At 37.2% G+C, this 27,986-nt stretch overlaps 1 long non-coding RNA gene across 1 annotated transcript; it reads left to right on the top strand.

Annotated features, from left to right (window-relative positions):
* The first annotated feature begins 4 nt into the window (after nt 1-4).
* LOC128919905 (uncharacterized) lies at nt 5-27,120 on the top strand. Its single transcript, XR_008470040.1, has 3 exons — nt 5-54; nt 1,436-1,798; nt 25,773-27,120. It is a non-coding gene; the product is annotated as an uncharacterized LOC128919905 (long non-coding RNA).
* Nucleotides 27,121-27,986: the final 866 nt, after the last annotated feature.

The following is a 27,986-nucleotide window of genomic DNA, read 5'->3' as shown; positions in this document are numbered from 1 at the left end:
TCCACAATCGTAGCGAATAACGGTGGATTACGCGAAGAGCTCGCCAAATGCCAGGTAACGCGTTACTGAATGTCACAAAGAGTAAATAATCAAAATATTATCCAATAAAAGCAACAATTCAGTGAAGTGCAGACGCTTACTTATTCGACTTTGGAATGGTATTTATAGTGTGCATCTGGGAAGCTTTAAAGGACCAACACATCAACATACTCGTACATATGGAATAGTGAATTCACTCTCGTGTGTTTGTGTGTTTAGAGGCACATCATTGTGTTTGACGGCGGAATTAATGAAGTTGTCACACGTCGACGCGTCCAAATGAGCGAACTTTTTCTTCATTTCAAATGTATTGTGTTGACTGCGATAAATGTGTATGGCACTGGCAGTGTGTTCCTATGTGTAATAAAAGTCAGCACAGCAACAAATAAACAAGTGAACAATAACAGCTGTTAGCTGTTGTAAGCGATTTCAAAAGGTTTTCCCGCTGTGTTTGTGTTTGTTGTTGTGTTTGTGGGGAAGTGTTTACACTGTGATTCATTGCTAATTAAGACAAACACACACATAGGACAATGCGCGAGTTTATTATTTAACTTGGCGATTGGCGCAATTGTTGAATACAGTCGGCATTTCAAAGCGTTTGCGTGACTTGAATATCGGTGATAAGCCGTTTTGTTGGCACGGCTACTTAATTAAAGCTACTTAAACTTGGCACAAAAAGAAATACGGCAGCCAGTAGACATCAAATAACGGGTTAACAGAGTGCTTACTAATTTTTGCATTTGTTTGATAAATAAATCGCTTTGTTTACTTCACTTTGGTCGCTGAAGTTTACACAATTTTCAAGGCAATTCAATTTTGGAGCGCCCTTGGCTCGCCACTTTCATTTGATCAATGATGCTTTCGGAAGAGCGCGAATTGATGCTCTTATAACAGCAATTAAATAAAATATAAAGCAAATTTTTTAAACTAAAAAAGCTCTTAATTAAAGCTACTTAAAATTCAATCTTGAATCAGTCTTTAAATTATCAAAAACAAAGAGCTTAATATCCGATAAACTCGAATTTGACATTCCATTAAATTTAGTATATCGTCTATCTATTTCTAGTTTAAAATACTAAACAGTTTTGTATGCCAGCATTATCTAGCACAAATTATATGCTGGCGTTATCTTTCACTTGCAATTAGTAAGCATTGACTTTGAAAAGTAGAGCTTAATTTGTAACGGTAGAATTTTATATGGGCGGCTGGGCTGAGTGAGTAGCCGCTGCTGCGTAACAACAGGTGCATAATTAGAAATTGTGTGAAGCAAATAAGCATTGAAGGATTTTGAATCTATCCCAAAGGGTTGCGTATACGCCATGTCGTATCTCAACGCCACCAGGAAAAAAATACAATAAATTTATAATTGAATTAAAAATAAAGTTTTATTTTGCAGTTAACTCAGCGGTGTCTAGAAAAATTAATTAAAAAAGACATTATGTGGTTAACTTGATACAAAATTAAAAATCGGAATTTAAGTGCGATAATACTGTGAGCAACACAATCAGCAATTGAATTTAAAAGTAAGAAGTTTAATATTCATACTTTCCAGCACAGGCTGAATTGTAACAGTGCATATCAGGGAAACAGGATATCAACAAAAATATCATAAATACAGTTATCAGTCATTAGCACGTCGTACGAGTCTTCTTTGACAAAATGTTTTGGATATTACGTCGCACCGGCGCTGCGAATTTCTTCAATTCGCTGAACAACAATTGCAGCTCATCGAAGGGCGGCAATAGTTCTGGCACACAAGGTAAGTAAAATTACCCGGAAAAGGTAATTTATTAAGGAAATTTGTGCCAAATATGCATCAAATATCGAATTCCATTGAACACCATTATTAATGATGCGCTTGGTTTTCCGAGAAATATGTTCGCAATTTAATTTAAACGGCAAAAGCCTGTTTTTAGCGTAAAAGCTTTCCGTAATTGATATTTAACCAACGATTATTATTACATGCGTGCAACTGGTTGAGTTCTGCGAACTTTACTTGAATACTGCCAATACGTAATCAATAGTTAGGTTCAAGTCCGTCTGCTGTTATAAAACCGTATCTATCTGGCATCGGCCCACGCAGTTATCACCATTTTTTTCGAAACAATAAAGGATTTTCCAGCTAAGAACTGAATTTCTGAAAGAGGATCATATTTTTTATAATTTTGTAATTACATCTCCATTGCTGCAAGCGGTTACTGTTAACTATTATGAGCATATTCCACCGCTTACAACATATTTGCACAAATATAAATATTTAAAAATGTTAATATGTTGTATTTATACTCGTAAACATACAATGTAATATAGTGAAAACAAAAGTCAAGTCGGAATGCCTAAGAGAATGAGTACAGTGTCCGCTTTTTATTTGAGAGTGCTCAAAGCTTAGCGCAAACTTCCCACATGCTAGCAAGTCGCATACCTCCAGACACATTACACAACTACATACAGGCTGCACCATCTCTAAGACGGTTTGTAAGCAAAAATTTCGAAAAGTAGTTTTGTATTTGAGATATTGTTTACTTAATGGCGCTTTTAAAAAATTTTCCACCGGTTTTTTGAATACCTATTCAACCGAGTGGATTGACTCAATAAAATTCACCATTTTTATTTTTTTTCTATTACGCTTTAGAGCATCTCAGCTCTATAAAGCGAATTTTTTATGAGAGAAATCTTAATTTTTCAATTTATTTGAAAATATGGTCAAATAATGATTTAGGCTCAAAACCCGGATGGATTTCGAATAAATTTGTACAGTTTCACTATATTATATTTGTATGCCAAACCAAATATACACCTGTACCAGCATAATATAGCGCTAACACGACACTACGACAACAGTAGTTTTGCCTGCAACAATCACCCAAACTAAAACAAAGTCAATAGTTTGCATGAGCATATTGACGAGCACACCACGCCCCGCATGTCCTCCCATGCATGTTTGCTTCTAAAAAGATTGCTGGAAGTGCTCGCCACAGTTCGCCGCCTACGGTGGCTTATACAGCTGCACTTCGCTGCACTTTAATTACGGCCGGGGAGGGAGGAAATGCGCCTGCCCCCTCATACATAAGTGTGTATATTTGTTCATTATGTTAATGCGTGGGCGGATGTACGAGTGCTTATGTGCGTAGTGCGTAACGAATGAATGCACGAGTGTGTGCGCTGTCGGAGAGATGACGCGTTTGTAAATATAAATAGAACATAGCGTAATGTTAAAGCGCATTTCATGGCGGAAAAAAAATTGCAAAGCAGTGACCTTGAAAGACAAAGTGCTTTCCCCCGCCATCCTCCTCTTCAACAATTCATCCACACTGTTTTTGTGCATAATTTCCTTGCTTCATCCCTTCATACAATTTTTCCAGAAGGAAATGCAGTGTTTTTCGTCTTTTATGGTTTTCTTCATATTCTATTATTTAAATATTAACGCCCTTCAATTTTATTGCAACAAACAACCGTTATCATTCCCCACCAAAAGTTATCTTCATGCACTTATATATGTATGAATGTGCATATGGAAGGAAGTGTGGCATTTGGTTATTATGCTATTCTTTGACGTAAGTAAGTTCAACGCAGATAAGTTTCAATGTCCGCCTGAAAATATTGTGTTTATATTATGCCTTCAGTCTTAGAACAGTACTTTAGAAGTAGAATTTTCGGATAATCTTGAGTCGAATCTTACAATAGTTATTCTTTTTTATCTATGAAACTTGAATTTCGAAAACTTGTATAATCTTAAGTCTGAGAGATTGTCATCATTGTTATGGAATGGAATACAATTTCTTCACAAAATTGGAGAATACTTCCAGTGGACATCCTCATAATTTTCACAGAATATTGCATATTTAACATCAGTTTACTTTTTCAATTACCAGTCCATGGATGACACGTTCTAGAACAAGGTTCCTTGAATGTTTGAATAAGTGCCGAAGAGCGCCAACAGGTGTTCAGTAGGCATAGGATTAGAGCAATTTTTCGTTTAACGGTGTTTTTCTAAGAGGATTGAATTTTGTAGAGGAGGCTTTGAATTCGTTATGTTCGCATACTAAGTCAGAAGGTGGGAATAAATCGAAATTATTGGTTCGAGAGCCCTAGCAATTCTTGAATTTAATTTGTGGCGGTGACTCGTTGTCTCTATTTACTTCAAATCTGTAGTGGATTCCCATTTGAAGTATTTAAGTTAAATTTACTAAAGAAGCCGAAATATATGTTGAAATTAATAGTGAAGCATTTGAAGGCAATTCAACTTCAGCAACTCGACAGTGGAATACCCTCTATGACAGCCCTACACAGTCACTCAAAATGTACGTGTGTGTGTCGAGAATATTAAGCAGACGACTGGTGAGTGATTATTTCCAAGTATGCAGAAGTCAAAACGAAATGTGAAAATAATTGCCGAGCGGCAGATAAGTTGCAGTAACGGAAAATATAGAATATTCTGCTAAAAAGGCACGACAAACACACAAAAATGGTGACGATCCTTTCAGTGGGTGCAAGCGGAAGCATTTGGGTCTAATAGCAGAAACCGTTATTATAATAAGTGTGCATACTAATGACCAGAGGGAGTTACTAAGAAGTCCAGCTAAGCGCGCAAACCAGTCGGCAAGCCAAACGAAGCTCACCAAATGACAGAGCAATTGATGAGATGTGACTCGAGACGCAATATGGCGGCCTAAGCAGGCGTAAAGATCATGTGGCATTTGCAGTTACCGTTAGTCCCTCACTAAATTACACACTGACACACTTTCCACGTTTACCTCCACGGAAATACCCACAGAGCTCTATCGGTTCGTTCGTTCGCCATTTAACTTTGGCCGTTGACGACTTTTGTATTCTTTCAGAAGCGCATGCATCAGCAAATCTGAACGGCGGTTAAAAGCGAAAGCGAAAGAGTATAAATGGCGGCATTGTGAGCGTGTGCAAATTACGTTTATGCGAGCGAAGCAGGAAGCGCCATTTAGAAAGGATAACGTTGCGAATCTTTGTCGTAAAGTTTTTTGAAATGTGCAACGGTGCGTAAAATAACAAACTTAATGCTTGGCGCAAGTAGAGTGGAAGAACGGTGAATGCACTGTTCCGTTATGAGCGCCCGAAGGTGACGACGGGCCAATCGCATAGACATGGCTGTCAACTACTCGCACGTTTGCACAGCAAGCGCTCGTTAAAATAGAAACATAGCGGTTCCACATCTGTGTAGAGCCTTACAATTGTGTCCACGATCTGGTAATGTGAAATTGTCCAGGCATCGAGGGCCGTTTCCCTCAAATCTGGTACATTCGTTCTCAGAGGAAGGCAGAAACAGTGTTACTATCATAGGACTTTCTTCTGAGAATAATTACTAAAGAAGTACAAATGCACTGAAACTGAAACTGTGAAACTAGCACGTAACAATCGATACTGATAATCACCTCTGATATTAATGGAGTTTCTTTGAAGCGACATAAGTGTTGTCATAAACATCTTCGGAACAGCAGGTGAAGCGCAACTAAGCTCAAACAAACCAGTTTTCCTTATACAAATTTTTTCAGCTAGATTGGTTCTGGGAGGTAGTACCCTGAAATAACGTGAGTCAACAAATTTTTTGGCAAGGGATTTAACGCGTCAATGCGAAAGTTGGCATAACAGTATGGCTGATGTAGGCAGCGTACGCAGAAATGGAAATTCAGATAATGCTGATTAAGCCTTTTCGCATAGACCAAAAGGGGGGCCAATGCTGCCTGCAGAGCAAGAATATGGCAAACACAAACCTTAATTAACGGCAATTCAACCCTCAACTCACACTTTCTCAGGACATTATGTTGTCAAGTGTGGTGAAATTAGCGGGTTGTGCGTATGAAATGAAGTCATTGGCGAGCCAAAAATATATGAAATGCGTAAATATAAACAAGTTCCTCTGGCAATGTGTGTGTTAGTTAAATGTATATGTTTTGGAACGCATTCTTTAAATCAAATGGCAACTCATCTTGGTGAGTTGGTGAGGTCAGGTTGTTTCTCCGAAGCTCCGTTATTCATTCTTTCGTTACATAGAATTGTGTGTGTTTCCCTTTCATATAAAAATTGATTTTTTTCCTGAGAATTTACATAATACAAAATCGACATTGATGAGGGCAATTTAGGCGCATGATGACCGACCGCCGGTGAAATAAGTCAAGTTTAGATTTCCTCTTAAGGTGATTAATTGGGGTCTAGCTCTAAAGAATGGCTAAAAGAGGGTCTACCGTGGCGCACATTTCGATAGCAATAATGAGAAGGGTTGTGCAAAATGGCTAACGGTATTTTCCAAACATGCACAGCTTAACCATCATCTAGTCAAGAATTACGTGCTAGAAAATGTGTTGTGCGCTCCGCCATGGCACACAGAACAAATACAAAGGTTGGAGTAGTGCTGTTGGCGCAACAAATCACAGTCTAAATCGCAAGATCGTGCAACTTTTATTTCTCGGATTTTGTGTTTGTATTCACCGTGGAAGCATTATTTAATATGTGCTATCTCGTTGCGAAAAGCAAATCACAATTTATCTTTCTGCATTTCACGAGCGTTGTAAACTTTTTAAGCCACGGCAGGACACATTCGAAATTTGCTTGAGCGACAGAAAAACGTGTGCGGCATTTTGTGACACATTTTCGCCGCGAATGAGCGATTAGATTAAATAAAACTTTGCCTCAAATACAACAACAAATGCACAACATACACGGTATGCATGAGCATGTCAAGAAGAAGCTAGTTGTCACGTGTCTACCCTCGCTTGCGAAGGATGTATGGAGCTACGGCTCTGCTGCCGAGTCGCACCGCGGCATGCTGGATTTACCGCTTTGTGCCATAACTTTATACGAGGCAGGAAGGCAGTTTTGAAAAGGTGCAAATGTGCGCAGCTTTATTTTAATATTCCAAACTCTCCCAAAATACAAATGCCATAAGCAGCTAAACTTTTGCGCTTTTCGCAAAATTTGTTTCCTCATTTTATGGTTAACTTATCCCTAAATTATAAAGCAGTAACTTTTTATTATGAGGCCGCCCTCCTCTCCTTCGAGTCCAAAGAATTATAGAAGGGTATCCAATTTTTCACTTCAGCAATCACATATGAATACATTCAATGGATCTTCTGGTTTGGGGAACCTTCGAGTAGCGATACAAAAAAGCATCTTGCTATACTTTGTAAATTTTTAATTTCACATGTTCAACCTTTATCAACATCTGAAAATGAAAACGTATTCCAAATTTAAGTATTTAAGCATCAAAATGACAGAAGTATGACATGAGATTATCATTTCTCTTACAGTACATTCAATTCGGAGATTTATTCTTACTAAAATGTCTATATAATATATAAAGAGTAATGGTGGTTAATCTGTTTGTGTTTTATTAGATGTTTGTAGTAAGAAGATGGTCTGAAGTATATCAGTAAAATAGCGGACCTATGCTTGTGAAATATTATATATATAAAGATATGTTTATATATCTGTTGTTAGTTTATGAGAAGTTCTAATTCTATACTAGTCATGGCTCCAGAAGAAAAGAGCTAATGTTAGAAGATTTATAAGAACAGAGTAAATAACTCATGAATCTGTAGGAGCAATAAAGGTCCTTTGATACAATCACAATGCTTCGTTTACCGTACCTTGGTTTCCAGTGCTTCAAACTCTGTTCAAAGTTGGACTGTTATATGTTAAATTAGTATTTTATTGAAACTTTACACCATTGAACCAATTGTTGAACATTCAAATAAGTTCATCTAACAAATGTTTCAGATTAGTTTGCTTTGCTATTTAAACAACTGTCGATTTCATTTTCAAATATTGCTCCTATTTCACACAAAAATGTAATTTCCATCTAATTCAAATATTTTTTGGTAGCAAAACCACCGATACATGCTATTAGCACACACTCACACACAATGGAAGATACGGAGAACAATTAACAAATAACAAACGAAACTCCGCCTGTTGACACCCACAATTTTTAGAACGGCAAATAGCACAGTAATTGAACTGCCCTCGAACTAAGTGCCGGATTTAACAGAAGCTACCTTTGTGTGAGATCCGCATTAAATTGTGTGTTTGCATTCACGGATTTACGAACTCTCCCAACGCGCTGCGTGCGGGCCAACGTATGACAAAAAAAAAGAAACAAAAACAGAATGGAAAGAAAAGCTAAGAAATCAATAGGGACAATTAACGCACAACAGCAATTTCCGCCTATTCAGAAAGTGGATCTTAGTGAAGAGCACGAATTTCGGTTTTTATTACTCTTAACTTAACATTTATTTTTTGCCATTTTTATCCTTCTGATTTTGTCACCCACACCACTGTGTGTGGCATTTGAGCCATTATTTTTGAGGAAATCCCATTAAAACCAACCGATTTAATAAAACGCAGTAAAATGCAAAGTTATGAGCAGAAATCAAGTGTCAATGTTGTTCACATAGCGTACATGGTTGAATATAATCTCACACACATCCAAATCCACTAATTAACGGTTATGTGCAGTATATGTGGGACAAATAAATGGAATAATCTAAAATTTGTGGAGGAGAAAATGAAAGCAAAATAGGCTACTCTGAAAGTTATTTGTTTTACATTTTCGTTTTTGTTTTTGTTTTTCCTTTTGCTTTGCCTTCATAAACAGTAAACAACAAATTCAAAAATACCAAAATACAACAACAACAATAAAAGCCAAGCCAATTCGAATTCGAGTTCGTTGGCTCTTGGCAAAATTTTAATGAGTTTAGCTTCACTCCGATTGTTCTCCGGATTTGCGGCACTTGTCGGTCAACATCATTTGATTTCGCCCCTTAGGCCAGCTAGAATTGTCCACAGTCGCTTTCATCGACATTCTATGTAAACAACATTTATTGTGTTGGCCTGTTTGGTCAACAATTTGTTGCTCACAACAATTTTGTTGTTATTAAAACCGCAATTTCAGCAATTCGGGTCAACTGACATTGGCAGCACGTTTTCACATAGGTACAGTGAAATATGCATATGGTAAACTAACGGTAAACGTTTTGCTTTCACATTTAAAGGTTTTCCTTCGGAGAAAGGCCATTTTAATAAAGTGCTTTTGGCCTCTTGTATTGAGAAATATGTATCCCGAGTGCTTGAGTATAAATATTTTCTGGTTAAATTTCGGAAATGCCAAAAATTACGAAACATTTAAGTCGGTTGGCACCGAAGGCTGGCACAGCACATCCGCTCGCTGGCCTTCATTGCATGTCTCAAGGTCGTTTGTCCATTTCATTTGCTTTGTTCGTTTGTAAATATGTTTGTACACACGATGGCATGCATGTCAGTACACAAATCGCTTGTTCAAATATCATTTGTCTCTCTGTTTGTCTAGCTGTGACTGTCTTCTTTTGCTCCGTGTGTGCGTGTCTCTGTGAATTAGATAAATATTTATTAAGCCAGGAGGAATTATGTTGGCACATTTGCAACACAGCTGCAAATACATTGGCTCACAATTACGCGTGGAAATTGAAAGACTTGTCAAATTATGGCTCTTCGTTAAATATGCTTAGATGTTTGTTAATTATATATAAATTATAAATATTTAGAAGTGTATAGTGACGAGTTCCTAAGATTAAAGTTGCCAAAATTTACTTCTGACTTTAGATCCATTTTTAATTTCACAGTACTGTAGGGCATGTTGCAGCTCTCAATGTGATTCAAAACAAACACTCAAATGTCGCTAATCAAACTTTATAAACCAGTCTCTTTAGGAATCTTTTGCTCTTGTGAGACATGTAAAGAAATTGCATGAATCGTGTTTGAAAGTTTCTAGACAGGCTCTGCTCGTCAGCAAAGACAAAGCAAAACCAAAAGCACTTACTAAAATAATCCTGCTCAACTTAGAAAGAAATGGAAGAAAAACGCTGAAATAGTTCGAGAGAATTATATGCAGTTAGAATAAGTCACGTTTAAGGGTTTGTTCTGTTCGGACATACTCGTAAGTCGAGTGTAAAGTGTATGACAAAGTTGTCTTATAAGAATCAACAAATTACCAGAAGTTAATTATATAATAGGATATAGATAGGACCCTGCTATACTATATTACATTAATCGTATCTAGCTGAACCAAGTCTAATCTGTTCTATTTCTACTTGAGACTGTTTTTGAATCAAATGCTTACTCTTCAATATATGTAGTATTCATAGGTTGGCGAGTTTTACGGAATCCATCTATTGCGCCAATTAGTAGACCCTGTAAAAGTTAAAGAGATTAAGAAAGCTTTTGCTTTGCTAAGGTTCGAAGCACAAACTTTGCTTTACATAGCGCCATAAAAGAGTATGCAATAGTGTATAGACACGCGATGGATATACCGCATTGCCAGTCAAGGCTGCTTTTAGTACCTGCCGTGAGCCAGCACTGACAATATTCGAACTAACTGCCGAACTCACCCGGAATGCGGGATCCATGCCATCAAATCGCAAACAAAAGCCGGCTATTTTACTTAATTTAAATTCTTGCAGCGATAAAAAATTTTATTGGCCTCAGGCTTTGTTGTAGGATTCCGTGTATTTACTTTCATGAGTATCGACACCAAACGAACGATTTGTTTGGTTGAGCATTTGGAGTAGTGTCGGTGCGGCTTTGTGATGACATCGAACAAACAAAGGAAAAAATGTTGGTTTTTGCACTTGGTCAGACACATGAACACCTTCGTGCATTCACACCGCTTGCTATTAACTTTTTCGGCCACAAAATTGTCCTGCTTTTGACAAACTCACACACCCATAGTCTGAGATTGTGGTTGTGTCCAGACCCAACGGGACGGCATTCGCATAGATTTGTGCTAAGTTACGTGAAACTTGGTCACATTTCGGTTTTATTTGTCCGCCAAATGGTGACACGTTGTTGGTGTGCACAGCTCACCGCTGCCATCAGAAGCTGCGATTTATTTGCGTTCTTCTTTAAATACAGCAAATGCGAACCTCGGAGAGTGGTTTGTTTGCATGATCCCAATGTGTTATTAAAGTAAGTAGTACTATTAATTACTTTCTTCATAGAATTAGGTAAAAGATATGGAACTTCGTTGTACCTAGTTAAGCAACTCCATAGAACTATGGCATTTGTGAGCGTTCTTCACAACCTCTCCGTTCCATATAAATGACACTCTCTTGTGACTTAGTTGCGTCTGCGTTTATATTCGCCTATTTATATTCACGCCGTCATTCGCTCGAGTAGCGCGAACGGCAGCCAGTGCGTATACGCAACATCCGCCGTTGGCATACTCCATTGGACGGGAATGGCGGGAATGACACTCTAAACAGAATTTATGTGCACCAAATTAAATAAGCCGTCGGCAAGCATAAATAAAATGAAGAAATGAAGAGCATTAAATTAGGCCTAGCTGTGCTGTGTGTTCGCCATATGGCGGCAGTTGATTGGACATTTGCATGCAATTTTGCTCAAAATGCTTCAATTAAATTACAAATTATTTTATAACGGCCTCTTGTTTGCGCGCTATTACTTCAGCGATGGGTTTGCAGCAGCGAGACTTGGCCTCTTCAAAGCGAGACGGGTAGGAAAGGAAGGCGAAATCTCTTGGGTATGTGCCCCTTCTCTGTCATTGTGCAAACACTTCGTGGGCGCCGAGTTACATTAGCGACGTTCGCTTTGTTGTTGTTGTTTTATTTGCATAATTAAACATCGCTTCCTCTGGGAGAAGCTTGCAATTGTACGAGTCCACGAATCTCAAATGCAAAACGAGCGCACCAAGTAAACTGGTTGACACTTGAAGCTTATTTCGAATTCGACATTTTTGTCCTTGGCATTTGTTGATTTTTCTTTTGTTTTTCCACATTTCATTTCCAGCAACGAGATGTTTTTAAATTTTACTGAATGTCGCCTGTCACCTGCCTCAGCCTTCCACTGATTCAGTTCTTATTTTCGAGTATTTTCAACGAAAGCGAGTTGTTTGCCTTTAAAGAGGAAATGTGCAGCAAAGAAATTGCAATAAAAGGAATCGCGATAGCTGGGTGCTGAAAAGTGGCCGTCAGCACGTTTGGCGATTTCGTCACCCGACTCGTAATTCCATTTAAATAAGAAACCTTACTCTGATTAAATATTGCTGTATTCAGTAATTGCAGGACATCAAGGAGGACGAAAGAGTTGTTTGATATGTTGACACCGGTCGAAAGAGAACAAGGATCAAAAGTGTTCAATACGTCTTGACCTATCAGAAGACAAAAAGGAAGAATTCCTACAGCTCAACACTCACGTATATGTATTTACTTTTCACGAAATTAATATATGTGAGCTCTTTATAAGGACAATATACTGCTCGTGATTTTTATGAAAAATTAACTTGAAAACATTTCGTTGGAATTTAATGATATGAAATTTCATCTAGGTTAAAGCCTCACATTTTTAACAGAGAATGTTAATAATATCAAAAAAATATGGAAAGTTAAGGGAAAATTACAGACTCTCTCTCAAAAATTCTAACTCCATTTCGAATTGTGGTCATCCGCATGCAGAGAATAAATGCATTTGCATCATTTTTAGAGCATCTCTGTTACAAAGTGCACTTCGCTTTGCGGTTACAAGCAGAGTACGGAGAGTGATCTGTGCTAGCATTAGGGTGGAGTGAGGTCAATCAAATCACTCCAATTTCACTAGCAGTAATCTAGTGTTTACTAGCAGTTTATCCTGGCATTAGAGTAGTTAAGGGGTTATATACAGTTAGAATTTTCAAAAAATCGATTTTTTTTTATTTCATTTTCTTAATGTACATATATTTAAGAATACACACAGAAAATTTCATATCGTTCCGGTGAATATTTTCAAAGTTACAAGGAAATGAAAAATTTGAAAAGGCGTTTCAGAGCGCTTGGAAGTACAAGGTCCAAACTTTAAACGCGTTTTTCTCAAAATGGTGTTTTCAAAGTCGGTGACCAACATTACTCGAAAATGGCTAGACCGATTAGTCTCAAACTTTAACACGACCTTCTTAAATATATTTTTTAGTAATTAATCGAAGATTTTTTCTCTCCGATAAATATTTTTTTTTTATAAACAATTTAAGGCCGAAATTTCGGTGAAAAATCGATTTTTTTTAGAAACCGCCATTTTGTCAAAAAATTTTATTTTGCTTATTCCTTCGATTAATTACTAGATTTAACATTATTTTAACGAAATCTGTTTGGTTTTTTAATTTCGGATGATCCAGTTCCGAGATATAGTGGTCACCGCAAAACGTCTTTTTTGAGAGGAGCTCCTGGAGATCAGCTGTAGCTCTTTTTCAAATAAATATTTTTACTAGTACTAAGTCTTAAAATACAGTTAAAAGATACCATAATATGTGTATAAATTTTTGGATCAATAAATTAAAAAGTTTTCTCATAAAAAAATTCTGGAAAATTCACTTTTTTTCGGCCGTCTAACTGTATATAACCCCTTAATATAGCTGAATTTCTCTGATTTTAATAAAAATGTGATGACATCGGCATTTAATATAGTGTGGCCATTACAGATTTACTATTTTAGCTGCTTTATATGAGTGTGTGTGTTTGTCTTTGTGTGTACGAATGTAATGAATTACTCAGCGAAGTCGTAACAATGAGGTAATGTTTTACGTAGATAATTAGCTATTAATGTAATTCTGTTAAAATGGTTCAGCAACTACAGCCATATGTCTCATACAGGCTCCATAATTGAAAGCAATGACTAAAGGTGAACTCTGATGATTTTGGAATATACCGCAATGGATTACTTTGATCTAAGTTGCAATCAATGTGATAAATACGAGTAAATATTTAGGATATACATACATATATAGTCATAGTGTATTTAGTCAATTGTTACAAAGTAGTCGGACACTTTCGAATAATTTACTGCATTTTGTGATTGATTTTTAGATTAGTTCTGTGTTATGTAAAACCAACAAATGTTAACTGTGTCAATGCTACTTTGATGACATTCTATGGACATATATACAATAAATAATTATTGCAGGGCTTTCAAGCTTCAATAGCGATGAAATCGAATAACTTAGAATTTCGGTTAACATTTTAGGGAGTCAGAATTGAGTTTCAATAAGGGAGTTTTGTGAACCGCTACACTGTTCAGTTAATAAGCATTACCAAAGATAATCGAGCACTCATATAAGTTGCAATTAATAAATTAAGAGATAATAAAAATTTATTGCTGTAAGCTCATGAGAGAGAGTCATGGGGAACTTTAATTTTATGTCTGTTTGTATGTGTGTGTGTATTCTGTTTGGATATTACAACAAAGTGATATCATTTATTAGCAGTACTGTACACTATCGTGCTATTGAATATATTATTGATGTTTTACTTATAGGTGTTGCAGGAAATATGTATATGTTTCTATAATATGGCCTAATAGAAAATTATTTGAAGAATAAAAGTTTGATCTGAAAGATTTTTATTATTCAGCGCAATTAATTTAATTTTTTCTGATAGCAGTTTCACAAAATATACACCTTTAATTAATGATAAAAACAAGTAAGGAAAGGCTGAGTTTATTTTATACTCTCGCAATTTATTGATGTAATTTTATTAAGATAACACTAAAACAAAAAAAATCATCATAAATAATATATGAGGGCTGAGGTAATTCCTGTGTCGATTTCACTAATTTTCATCACCGAGGTACACTATATCCTAGACCATGCGCTATTCGTACAGAGACACCCTATTAGAAGAAAAATTAACCTTAGGCACTGAGTTCTTCAAGTTTGATATTCGGGCACTTAAACGGTTATAATCCGAATGCCACAGCCCAAATACAGTATTTGTGTAAAGTTTGATTCCGAACGAATCAGATTTTTTTTTTTTGAAATTTTAGCCTAAACAAATTTATTATTAAGTGTTAACAAATATATAGTCCATATTCCAATTACCCAATGTCTAACCATATAAATACATATACATACATACAAATACATAAGTATCTCGTAGCAGACTTGCACACATAGACCTAAAATGGGTGAGAAATAAAAGCACGAAAAAAATCAATGACTACGAGTGTGAACAAGCGAGTGACAAAGCCAGAAACATGTAATTCGCAAAGCGTTAGGCGCTTGGCGCAGGGACGGGTGTGTTCATATGTTCTTTTGGGTTCGACAATGGATCGTGCAGCCACCGAAAATGTAAATGATGAATTAGTGCAAATAACGCGGCGAAACGCTGTGCCAATTAGCTTGCTGGCGACTCCAGCAAGAGGCCACGAGCCACAACAGACACATGGGCCATATATAAACCAATATGTGTGTATGTGTCTATATTGGGCTGTGAAAATTAATGATTTTGTTTAACGCATATTATTTTGGTGAAAACTTTTGGCGCTGGCAAATATTCCTGCACGTTTGTATTTAAAGTGTGTTTTGCTGCGGCCATATTCGCCTTTCGCGAGATATGTTTGGGAGAACCCGCAACTCTCTGGAGTGTATGAGTTGGCTGAACGTCAAACAGCCGACTAAATTCCCATCGGTGGTTGTGATCCAGTTTTGGTTTACATTATGGTCATACATCTATATAATTCTAAGCTAATTTGAATTAATATAAAAGTCTTGCGGTAATTTTGGAGAAGTGCATTCATGTGGTTTAAAATGCCGTGGAGTTATACATTATAAAATATGTATATTAATTTATCGAGAAATATTCGCGAACATTCTTCAAATTTCCTGTGTTATGTGTGGAGATTGCCTTCCTTGCAATTCTGCGGTGACTCCAAATCGCAGCCTCGTAGGTATATTTCACGCTTCAGCGCGTTAAGACATTACTTTGAGGAGCTTTCATGGGTTCAACGTATGTGCCACGTTCACGTGTATGTTCAATATTATTTGAATAAGGTTTTATTTAATTTTTTCATCGTAACATCAGGCAACGACCTTTCGTTTCGCCTTTGCAGTTTCATTTGCTCCTTGCTTTTGTCGTTTTGTGTTCTCTTTGATACCCTAAGTTGACCACAAAGCTTACCACAAATCTGCGGTGATAAATTTCGATTTTGTGGTCAGTCGGTTATACAAACACACGAACACATAGGAGTATATACAAGTGTAATTCTTCCCGTGGGTAATTTCTGTCTTAATGGTTTTCTGATTATTCGGTGACTGCACATACGGTTTCAATGCATTCAATGTTTTATTTGGAGCAAACTTGCTCAACCGATTAACTAATGTGCCAAAAGTTTTCCAATATAGATTAATGCTCGTGTTGTTCTTTTGTGTGCCGATGTTGTTGTGTTGTGTGTGTTTCGAATGAACCGCAAATTTTCTTTCTATAAACTTTGGGCGAGGTATATAGTATTTGAGCAGCTTTCTGTAGTTATATATGTAGTTGAATATTTTATGTTTACGGAAATCTATAAAAATTAAACAAATTTTGATATACATTCCACAAATTTTTGTTGCTGAAAAGTTGGCCATAACAAACGCTCAGATCACATTTCACTTCTCTTTCCGTTATTTGGCACGACTTGTTTGTCAACTGCTTTTCAAGTTTTGTTGTTCAGAAATCGAAATATTTTCGGAGTTTGCATTGCGCAAATATGCACTTGTGTACGCCCATACAAGTTTCATGCAGCAGTGTTGCATGAGCAAGCAGAAAGTTTTCATTTCACAGATGTATGTTTGGTGCTATACGAATCGCCAGTCCCTCCCAATAATATTCTGGCTCGTAAATATGTTCAACCGGCTTGTTTTACTCGTCAACTGGTTGCTTTCTTCCCCAAATGATATCAGTTTTAACAAAATTGGATCGTGTAATGCTGATGGTTCTCAAATAGTCTCAGCTTTGGGAGAGTGATGTGACATTTTGATTTACACCCTAATGTTCTAAATGGTTTAAGTAGTTAAAGTAGACTTATTTCCTTTAATGAGAAATTGTGCATATATTTGCGAGTTGTTCTATTCATTCTATGGGGTGTATTTGTGCAACAAAAGTTGTGTGCTTGTATACTCGACCCTAATGGTTATTGTGAAGGGATATTATAATACTTAGCTAGGTTTCTTTAGATAATGGCCAATAATTGAAATCACTTTGAAATTAAATAGATATGTTTTAGGCTAAGTTATTTTTATATTTTTTTTCTAAATAATTTTTTCATATTACAATAACCGTGATAAACAAAAAGCGACTCTACCCGATTTAGTTCATACCTTACTTGTTGTTCCGTTCAGCTTTTTCTGTCCATTTCTCAGTTTACTGCTCGTGAATTGCTCTGGTTTCACTTCCTTTCATATCAATGATACACACGTGTCAGTGAGCTTTTTATTTACATACATACATACTTACTTACACCAAAATATTTATACATATATATATATGTATATTCACGAACGCATTGTGATTGCATTTACTCTTAATAAACGAAGTTGGGAGAATATTGAATCAAATATACCTAGCAGAAAAATCAACTATTCATAAGCCACTTTATAACTGGTATAACAACAAGGTCAAACTGGTCTACTGACTATCTTAATTTCAAACAAGCAACTTCGAACGCGTTGATTCCTTACGAGATGTGACAGAGTTTTGACTCTGATGTTACAGAGTTTTGATCGGAAATAAACCAATCTCGTACTCGTTCAAAATATTTCGTTCTCTATGGAAAAAGTGGTTTTGGTTTAAAAATGATTCAATTGACTCAAGCTTAATCTTTAACTGACTACTTTGGTTTCGTTTAAGACAAATTCAAGATGTAAGTTTGAAGATTTCTCTACCAATTGGTTGGTTACTTCCCTGCATTCATCTACAATAAGTAAGTATGTATCATTGTTGCTGTTGCTGGTGTATGCTCGTATTTGTGTAAACAAATTTGGAAATGAAATAAGTGGTTTGTAAAATGCAGTAAATTTGTCTGTTGATTTGTGTGCGATTGCGCTTGTGTTTGCGTGTGCTCTCATGTGATTTTCCACACTGTTGTTGCCACTTTTGCTTTTCTGCTCATCCTTTCACTTGTGCTGCATTTCTTGTGGCCATAAATAAATGTATTAAGAAGCTATATTTTCCACATGAATGCCACAGCTGTTGCTTAATATAAAAAAATAACAATTTTATGTTCGGTTATTTGTCTACTTATTTAGTGATTCTCTCATACACATGCATTCTGGTTAGATCGCAAATTATTGGAAAGGAAACTGCAAATACAGAAATATACATGTATTTATGTAAAGTGCATTAACTGAAGTCATGATAATATGTGAAGACATTTATTTCATTTCCTCATTTCACGCTAACTTTAGGAAGATTATAAAATATTCCCTTACGTTACATTGAAATAAATATTATGCTCAAAATATACCAATCTTCAAGTTCAAATGATTTTCCTTATCTCGCATTTTACATTCTTTGTCGTCTGCTATTTATGCTTCCTTTCCTTCGACTTTTAATAAAAAGATTAAATAAAAGATTAAGAGAGGCAGATGCAACATGCAACGGTAATCGGCTTGCGGCATTAAATGGGTTTCTGTTAAACATGAAATCTTGTGGCAGCACAGTATATTTTTGTTTCCAAAATATTTATGAGCGAGTGTTTCCTCTCCAAATGATAGTTTTAGGATCAAGCGGATCTGGTAATTAGTATTGAAATACATTTCACCCCTTAAATTGCACTTCCACAATTATTTTTGTAACTGTAATAATAAATTTCATTTTCTCAAAATAAATCACTCATACAGAGTCTTCAGCGACTAAGTTGTTAGCGAGCGAGTGATTTGCAGTACATTTGCTGGCCATTTGTGCGCGGAAGTCTTCAAAAGCGCATGCAATCACCACCCACGCCCCGCTGGCCCATCTTTGAGAGCATTTTTATTCGCTTCGCTTTTACTTCAACTCGCGTCCAGCCCCTAATACCCACGTTGCGTATACGCCCAGGCGTTCTCACTATAATTTGCACAGCACTCACTCGTGGCATCAGCAGTTGTTAGCTCATATTTCCCTGCTTTTATTGCATTTGTGCATTCATTTAACTAATCTCCCATTCATTCACCGGGCTGCTTGTGCGTTTTGTATTTCCTAATTCCTTTACCTGCTTAACTAAGTTTCAATTGCGCTGCCCTCTTGCACTTCGCCTTCATGTTCTTGTTGTAACTATTCTGGCTGTGATCTCATTAAATTTTCCATTCAGCGAATAATATAATTTCATTATGTATTCATTCTGTTGCTGTCCATTTCATTGCAATAAATGCCCAGAGCTGCATTAAGCTCAGCCTTAACTTCACATTTAATATTTATGTTGTCTGCACTCAATGAGTGGCAGTATGACTGTCTTCTGAAATGGATTAAAAAGCGTTAATTATACAAATGTAAATCCTTATTAACAATGAGATAAATATAAATTAACAAAACTGTTTTAGGGTGGAACAGGGGCTCTAGACTATTATCCGAACCCAGTGAGCCCACTTGCGTTCTTACATAGGGCTTGTATTCTTAACTTTTTCAGTTCCGGAATTAGTATAGTGATGAACAGATGAAACAAAAATATTGCTCATACGACCTGTCATACCGATGTAAATATATGACAAGCTTTGCATATATTCAAAATGTTGCATGTTAGACAACACCCATCCACTCGTGGTATCATTCCACGTATATCCCTGTGCATTTCCATGCATGTGAATTACGCAGCAGCAGAATAATTGAAATTCCACCACACTCAACGAGTAAAATAATTGCGTTCGTTAATTAACCAACACCGAGCCATTGAGCAAGTGAACTCTTAGTGTGTGTGTTGCCTTTGTTATCACCTGCGTCGCCCTTAAATGAAATTAATTTCCTATCAGTCCTGCCGCAGTTGGCAATTCACGCTTGCGGATGCGCCATTTTTTCACCATACTCGTATGTAGGTATGTATGAGCAAATAAGGTGGCAGTATCACATCTGAGGGTCCACACCGCACCAGCAATCTGTCCGCCAGCGTCCCAGTGCTGCAACGGAGCGTGGCGTTGACAAAATGAAAAAGGAAAATTGCACATATTATGACCTGGGGGCGCGGCATTGTTGTTAAAAATTGCATTTCCCCGACCGCGGTGGTCTGAGCATTGCTGACGCCGAAACACATATGTCAACAATGCTAACCGCATGTTACCGTATGTTGCCGCATGCGTTCGCTTTGTGAGCGCGCGTATTTATGCCCGAACAAGTAAGCTGGTCAACAGCGTTGCGGGAATGCCGATATCCACAGATGCATATTGACACATTCACTGTCACACACGAGGTGTATATTGTAGAATAATGAGTAATGTATTCCGCAGACAATTGCCGTTATATGTCGATGCGAATACCGTTGTTTGAGCTGCTCTCCTTTTTTTTGCAGTTATTTTGTATGACCCAGAGGCTTAGCGAGCCGGAAATGAATGCTGATTCCTCAAAGTAGTTGTGCGGTGTTGACGGTTACTGCTTTGTGCCTGCATTTGAATCAAATTCACGCACAAATGATTCCGATTTTATTATCCCTTGGTCCTATTTGTATACATTATGGTATGATTGCCTTAGGCGATTTGAAGTGAGATGGCGGGCGTACATATCTCGTGGCATTTCATACCGATGATAAAAAAACAAAAGTCCGATGGTGAATGTTTGAATAGCATCTTTATTTACTTAAATTAAGACTTTAATCAATATTTATGTATAATCTATACTACTATTATGAAGAGGAAAGATTTGTAGGTATGTTTGTAATGAATAAACAAAAAAAAACTACTGTGGCGCTTTCAAAAATTCTTTCACCCATCGAAAGCTACATTCACCTCGCTTAATATATTTATTGCTAGAATCTAAGCTTTCTGGAAATAGTTCCCAGGTGAGGGTATCAAAAGGACTCCGTATGAAACTGCAATCGTTAAAATATTAGAAATATACAAGCTCACTTCATAATCCGAGAGAAAGACATCGGATACCAAAGACTACACTCATAAATGTAAACAAAAATAGCACGTGACCTTGAAATGACCTCACGTGATCAGGGTGGGGTCATTGACCTCACTCAAAAATGTAAACAGAAATATCACGTGATCTTCATATGAGATCACGTGATCTGGGCGGGGTCATTGACCTGTAAATGAGAAACAAGATATGGGATGACCGATGGAACCAGATATGGGTATGATGTGTCGGAACCGGAAATGAAGCAATCGGAAATATTATACTGAAAACGTCCCTTCTCCAGAAAGGGCTTAGTGACGGAAGCAGCGTCAGCTCCAGGGCTTAAGACAAATGTTTCCTGTTCATGGAAGAATTCGGTTTGTATCACATCCGCTTTTGTTATGAGACTTCCGTTTCCTGTAATCCTTATTGATATTGGTGTGAAGTTTTATGCCGCTATCTTCATTGGACACCAAAGACTAGAGGTCGTAGTCAAAATTTAGCTCATTGCAAAAAAAATATAATTTCATGCTCAAATTTTCTTCATTTTTCTCACCCATTTTTCTTCATTTTTCTGAACCCACGCAGGAAACGGGAAGTACATACATATGTATAGTAGCGTGAGTAAAAATTTATAACATTTGAAATGTTTGTTTAAACCCGAGCGAAGCCGGAGCGGTCGGCTAGTATTATTATATAATTATAATAAATTTACTTCGTTTCTAAAACGGCATAGAAAACCGCACGTGACGATAAAGAACGTTGGAAACACTTACCATAAATATAATCCACGACAAACATCACATAAAGTCAATATTCAAATAAATAAGATTCACTAAGTTGAAGCAGATGTGCTAAAGTGGTAAGTATGTGAAGTACGATAGTGTGCCGAGGAACTCTTCAAAGTCGGATACGAGTATAATAAGCGGATATATGTGTGAGCAACATATGTCGGCTCATAACAAGCAAGACGAATTCAAAGTTAGATAATATATTAATCTGTGTATATAAACTAAAAGATCATACACACAAACATGCGAGAGTATAGATATGCTCAGGAGAATGCGACAATTGCGACTTGTTTGGCACGTTGCTTGACCGGTTGTCACTACATTCGATTCATATGTATGTCTAGAATAACGGGAATATTGCTTACCCGCAACCACATGTGCGGCGGCCTTAATTACTGTTACATTCACAGTGGTCCTCTCGATTCGGTTTCTGCTTCCGCTCGCAGGCGTTGTGAGTTCTCCGCTCGAAGTACTCCATCCTTAGAGGAAGTTCATAAATTGCCACAAAAACCGCTACTTCAAAAGTACTCACACACATGCTCGTATTTGAGCGTATTTGAAATTTTCGGATGCTTGAATGGATTTCGGTCAGTGTCAATAGTGATAAAGCGATTCAAAATCATTCAGCTAGGCAACAATGCTTGCGAACGGGTGATAAATTCATGAGAGTGAGCACCTATTGAAATTGAGCCGAAATTTGACTGAGGAAACGCAGCATCAGCGATAAAGTTGCACAAAGCCGTAACAGAATGACTATTCTCCGGGCTGATTTAGAGCTGTCATGCTTTTATTTGAAACAATGATTTGATTGAAAGACGGTTACAAGCAATATTGGTGAACGAGAGGATTGCCGTGATTATGAACTCAAAACGACTTCTCGTAAGAAAATTAAATAACGTTTAAAAGCAACACTTAGGCTAATACTCTGCAAGAGAATCTCTCAGTTAAAATCATAATATTTCAAAATCATCACCAAATTAGTAGTTTTTCAATAGAATGGATTTTTCAACCAAACCTGAAATAGTTTTTGTCGGAGATGAGGCTATTCTGACAAATCATTTAACTTTTTAGTTGAGTTGTGATTTTGCTATTATATATATGTAAACTTGTGTGTAGGTGATATGATGGCTCTTTTAGTTTTGATTAATGAATGCTCAAGCTTGAACTTTGCAAAAGGGAGGAATGGTGGCGATGAGTTCGGATAGTTAGCAGAGCCAGTTGCACTTGACATTACTTACATGTAGCGGGCTCTAAAGTGACAACTGTGGCACTGACATAACCATCTGATATGATGGATAAATGTGATAATTGTATCATCTGACAAGCGGTTGATTAGCATTTGGTTAAAGAGATCACTAAAACCACTCGTGAGTCCATTTATTGAAATTTTTCGAGGTTTATTGTTCGACAGTACGGTAAGTACAGAACGACTTTCATGATTTGGATCATGGACCGCATATTGAATTTGAATTCAAGGTTATTGGAAATCTTATGTGTTATTTCGCCAAAAATGGCTAATATATAATCCATTCATACATACAAGTATATTTACGTGCTAGTGCACAACATAAATACATATTCGTTCATTAATTGTATTAGTTGCACGTACTTCGAAAGTTTCCTGAACACTATAGCGTCGCATAGTTCACTACTCAAGCGAGCACCTCATAAACCTTTCAACATTCTACATTTCCACCATTCTCCTCCACTTCTACCGCGCTATTGAGTTTACCGACAGCGACATTGATTTATGTATAATGTATAATGGCAGCAACTACAACTAGACGACAAGGCTAAGAGTGCACCATGCACTAAACTGGCGAACAGTGAAAGCTGTGTAAAATAACAAGAAGAAGAAGAGAAGCACCACGACAACTATGAAAACAAGTTCTGATACTAATAAACTCACCGACTACCGTAAACATGTACTCTGCTTACCACCGATTTCTCCTAACACCATGACTGGACCACCTGTTCCGTGCTTACTCAGTTCAAAGAGAGAAACTCCGGTTGGAACTGGAACCTTCAGCTGCAGACATATCCGCATCAGAAGTGGCGACATGTCGCTTGCTGTGTTTAAGGTAAACGTAGAAGACAGCAGGTGGAGCGTTCGCTTTTTGTTGTTGTTGGTTATTCTGACATTGCAACTACACCAGCTTGTGTTCAAGTCACGTTGCGGGTGATTTCTCATAGATCCACATTTTACAAAGGAATAATCAGTAGCAACAACAATCATGCATGTTTATTTCCGCTCATAAGTGTGTGAATTTCAGATAACGGGAAAGCGAGGCATTCACGAAGTGTTTGCGTACGAAACATTAAGCAAATAAAAGTAATGGTAATCATAATGGCAACACATTTGTCTCACTGCAGATCCTTTTAGATTAAAGCACTTCATATATTTTCACATTCAATTTGCCGGTTCGAGGGTAAATATTTGGGTTTTCATATTTGCATGATTCACTTAGAGACATACATATGTACATATGTACTCATAACTGTGACTGTGGGCGGCATTTCGCACAAATGAACGCACTTATGTTGTAATGGCGAAATATCGCAGCTTCATTGCAGAAGACCGAAGACAGAAAACGGAAGGCAGAATACAAAAAAAAAAAGATTCGGTGAAAAATGTAAAGTGCTTCGGGAAAAGCATGTGCGTACTCAGAGGAGAAAGTGAAATGATATTATGAAAAATTTAGTACCGTTACTTTTCTGCATAGTGGTTCTACATTCGTGGTTTATGGAACATTACAGATCACTCTTATCTTCACTTTCTATTTGAGTATCCGCCGCTCGAGAGAGTGTCTCTGAGCTTCGGTACACGTCCTGAAACTACCATAAGACTTATTGGTTTACGTATTATCCATATTATGTCTTCGAAGACTGACTGGTCAACAACCATACTTTAACAATATTGCATTATAAAGCTTTATCTGTTAGTACTCGTTTTCCCCACTGGGATGGCGAAGCTCAAATTCATTTACAATTGCAGATGTCCTTATGTATCTTAATATCTACATGGATATATAGTAGTACATATGTATATCTATCAAATATAATAAGAGACTCACAGCTGCAAGTTGCGAAACATAATTTTGAAATTTGTTGGGAGAGTTTTCGAGTGCGTTAAATGTCATCATGTCTCATCATGTCTGCAGAATTGAGTGCTGACATTATTATCAACAGCCATGAATGAATGTTTTTCTGCTCGCATTAACGCTGAAAGCATATTTGAGTACATTCTTTGCAAATAAAATATTCAAATAGTTACATAAGTACTTTGTGCGAGCAGAGTATATGTATATCCGATATCCACGCGCCACCCAAGTTCAGAAGTAACTCGGTATGTCTCATTGAATTTACACTGTTGTAGTGGTAAGAAGCATTTTGTTGTTTTATGACACTTCCAATTGTCTTATAATTACACGCGCATCTCCTTTCTATCCGCTTTGTATTTGCAAAATAACTGTGATTCCCTTTGAATTAAGTGAAAACCGGGCCTCAAGTTCTGCATCATCTTTATTCAAATTTTAATAGGTTAATTTCCCATTATGCTCTATTTCAAAGTGCCTGAGGACTATTTCACTCATAGTTTTCATTAGGCATTGCAGAGAGAAAAGTACCAGATGCCAGATTACTATTTATGAGGGAAGTTTATGCTTCATTCTGCCCAAACTAACCCAACCTCACCAACATACAGAAATAAGTTATGGCAATTGTTTTTGTAATGAGAATAAAGATTCTCAATTTCCTTTCCGCATTTACTTAAGGTCCTAGTAGTACACATACACTTCGATCCAGCTAATATATCCGACGTCAGGTGGCTACAACCAAATTATGACTGGACCAATACCAAATGATAGTAAATATATAGGAATAGCTCGAAACTCACATAATAAATAAAATAAAAACCATTTAGACTGAGCCAGTTGTTACTTAGTAAGCGATTTGTAAGTTTACATTCGAAGTAAACGGGGAAATTTAAAATGCGCATTCCAAGACAAATTTGGTAATTGCCATCGCTATACCTACACTATTCTTATTTGTCTTTGCTTCATTTACAGCCGTCCTTTAGATTTAGATTAACTGGTAACGGTCCTTTTATTTGCAGATAAATATGTGAAGCAGTCACCGCGCAAAGCTTACGGATGGCTTGGTGCCGATTAAGATGATGCCTGCTCCCAGGAAAAGCACAAAATCGATGATTGCTTTGATGAGTTTGATAATTTCAAAATAATAACTTCCAGCTTTGAAAGTATTCGATGCAGTACCCGCTGGTCGAAGCCGAGGAAGAGGAAAGAACAGGTGGAGAAGGGTTCGCTTGGTATCACAATTGGCGTCATACAGCCAAAAGGAAGAACGCGCTGTTGTAAATTCGACTATAACAGTGTAAGCGGTGTCTACGCCAATTAAGAAGAATAATAACTTCGGGCAAGAATCGTGGAGGTAGCCGTTCGGGCGCAGTTGTCATTAATGACACCATGATTCCTTGTACACTGCCGGATTGCCCGTGAAATTTGCCACCTAAATAATGCGACGGGCTGCGATGGGCGAAGTGTAGGCGGCGGCACATCGAAATCGAACTCATCCGCAATGCAGAGACAGAAGGAAGTCAATGACCGACATTAATCGATTGAAAGCGATGCACAGGCGGTGTTTTAGCGAAATTATAAATTTCGAATGCGGCCAAATATTTTTCATTTTTCGGACAACTAACAAATCAATGGATTTTATGCTGAGCCACACTCGGAAAACCTAAGGACTATACTCCATAGAAGCTCAAAATTTAAAAGTACTCCGAGGTACTCTAAAAAACCCATCCATATAGATGATGAGGTCAATCAGCTGCTTTTATCAGCGAATGAGTTACCGGACAACCTTAAGCTTTCCGAATGCTCTGACTTGGAATAATTTTTTAAGCAAAAGCACAAAAAATGTTAAGAAGCAAGATTTTATAAAAAGTTGATTTATTTTATAAAACATACGAAGAATCACACCTAACAATTTTTACTTTATTATATTTTTCATAAGTATTTATGCACATAAATAAAAAATCAACAAAAATTATAATACGAGTTTTATAGAAATTAATTTATAAAATACTAGCCGACCGCTCCGGCTTCGCACGGGTTTAAACAAATATTTCAAATGTAAAAGCAGACGCTGCTTTCCTAACTAAGCACTTTCTGGAGTTTTCCGGCACATCATTCTTATATCTGGTTCCATCGGTTATCCCATATCTGATTTCAGTTGACTCATTTCGTTTCCGGATGCCCCACTTCTAGTTCCAATGACAATATTCAGCCAACCTATTTCCGGTTCCGGCAATATCGTTATACATATCCATATACATATACATACCGGTTACCCCATGAAGTCACTGGCCCCACCCTGATCACGCGATGACATTTCAAGGTCACGTGATATTCTTGTTTACAGGTCAATGACCCCACCCAGATCACGTGATATTTTTGTTTAGAGGTCAATGACCCCATCCTGATCACGTGATGTCATTTCAAGATCACGTGATATTCCTGTCCTATGTCATTTCAAGATCAGGTGATATTCTTGTTTACAGGTCAATGACCCCTCCCTGATCACGTCATGTCAATTCAAGGTCACTGATATTCTTGTTTACAGGTCAATGACCCCACCCCGATCACGTGATGTCAATTCAAGGTCACGTGATATTTTTGTTCAGAGGTCAATGACCTCATCCTGATCACGTGATATCATTTCAAGATCACGTGATATTTTTGTTTACAGGTCAATGACCCCACCCCGATCATGTCAATTCAAGGTCACGTGATATTTTTGTTCAGAGGTCAATGACCTCATCCTGATCACGTGATATCATTTCAAGATCACGTGATATTTTTGTTTACAGGTCAATGACCCCACCCTGATCACGTGATGTGATTTCAAGATCACGTGATATTTTTGTTTAAAAGTCAATGACCCCGCCCAGATCATGTGATGTCACATCAAGGTCACGTGATATTTTTGTTTGAGTGAAATCAATGACCCCACCCTTATCACGTGATGGCATTTCAAGATCACGTGATATTTTTGTTTACAGGTTAATGACCGCACCTTGATCACGTGATATCACATGAAGGACACGTGATTTTTGTTTACAGGTTAATGACCCCACCTTGATCACGTGATATTTTTGTTTAGAGGTCAGATCACGTGATGTCACATCAAGGTCACGTGATATTTTTGTTTACATTTTTGAGTGAGGTCAATGACCCCACCCTGATCTCGTGATGGCATTTCAAGATCACGTGATATTCTTGTTTACAGGTCAATGACCCCACCCTGA

The sequence above is a fragment of the Zeugodacus cucurbitae genome, chromosome 2 (assembly GCF_028554725.1).
Source record: "Zeugodacus cucurbitae isolate PBARC_wt_2022May chromosome 2, idZeuCucr1.2, whole genome shotgun sequence".
NCBI lineage: Eukaryota > Metazoa > Arthropoda > Insecta > Diptera > Tephritidae > Zeugodacus > Zeugodacus cucurbitae.
This window is presented reverse-complemented; position numbering and strand designations above follow the sequence as displayed.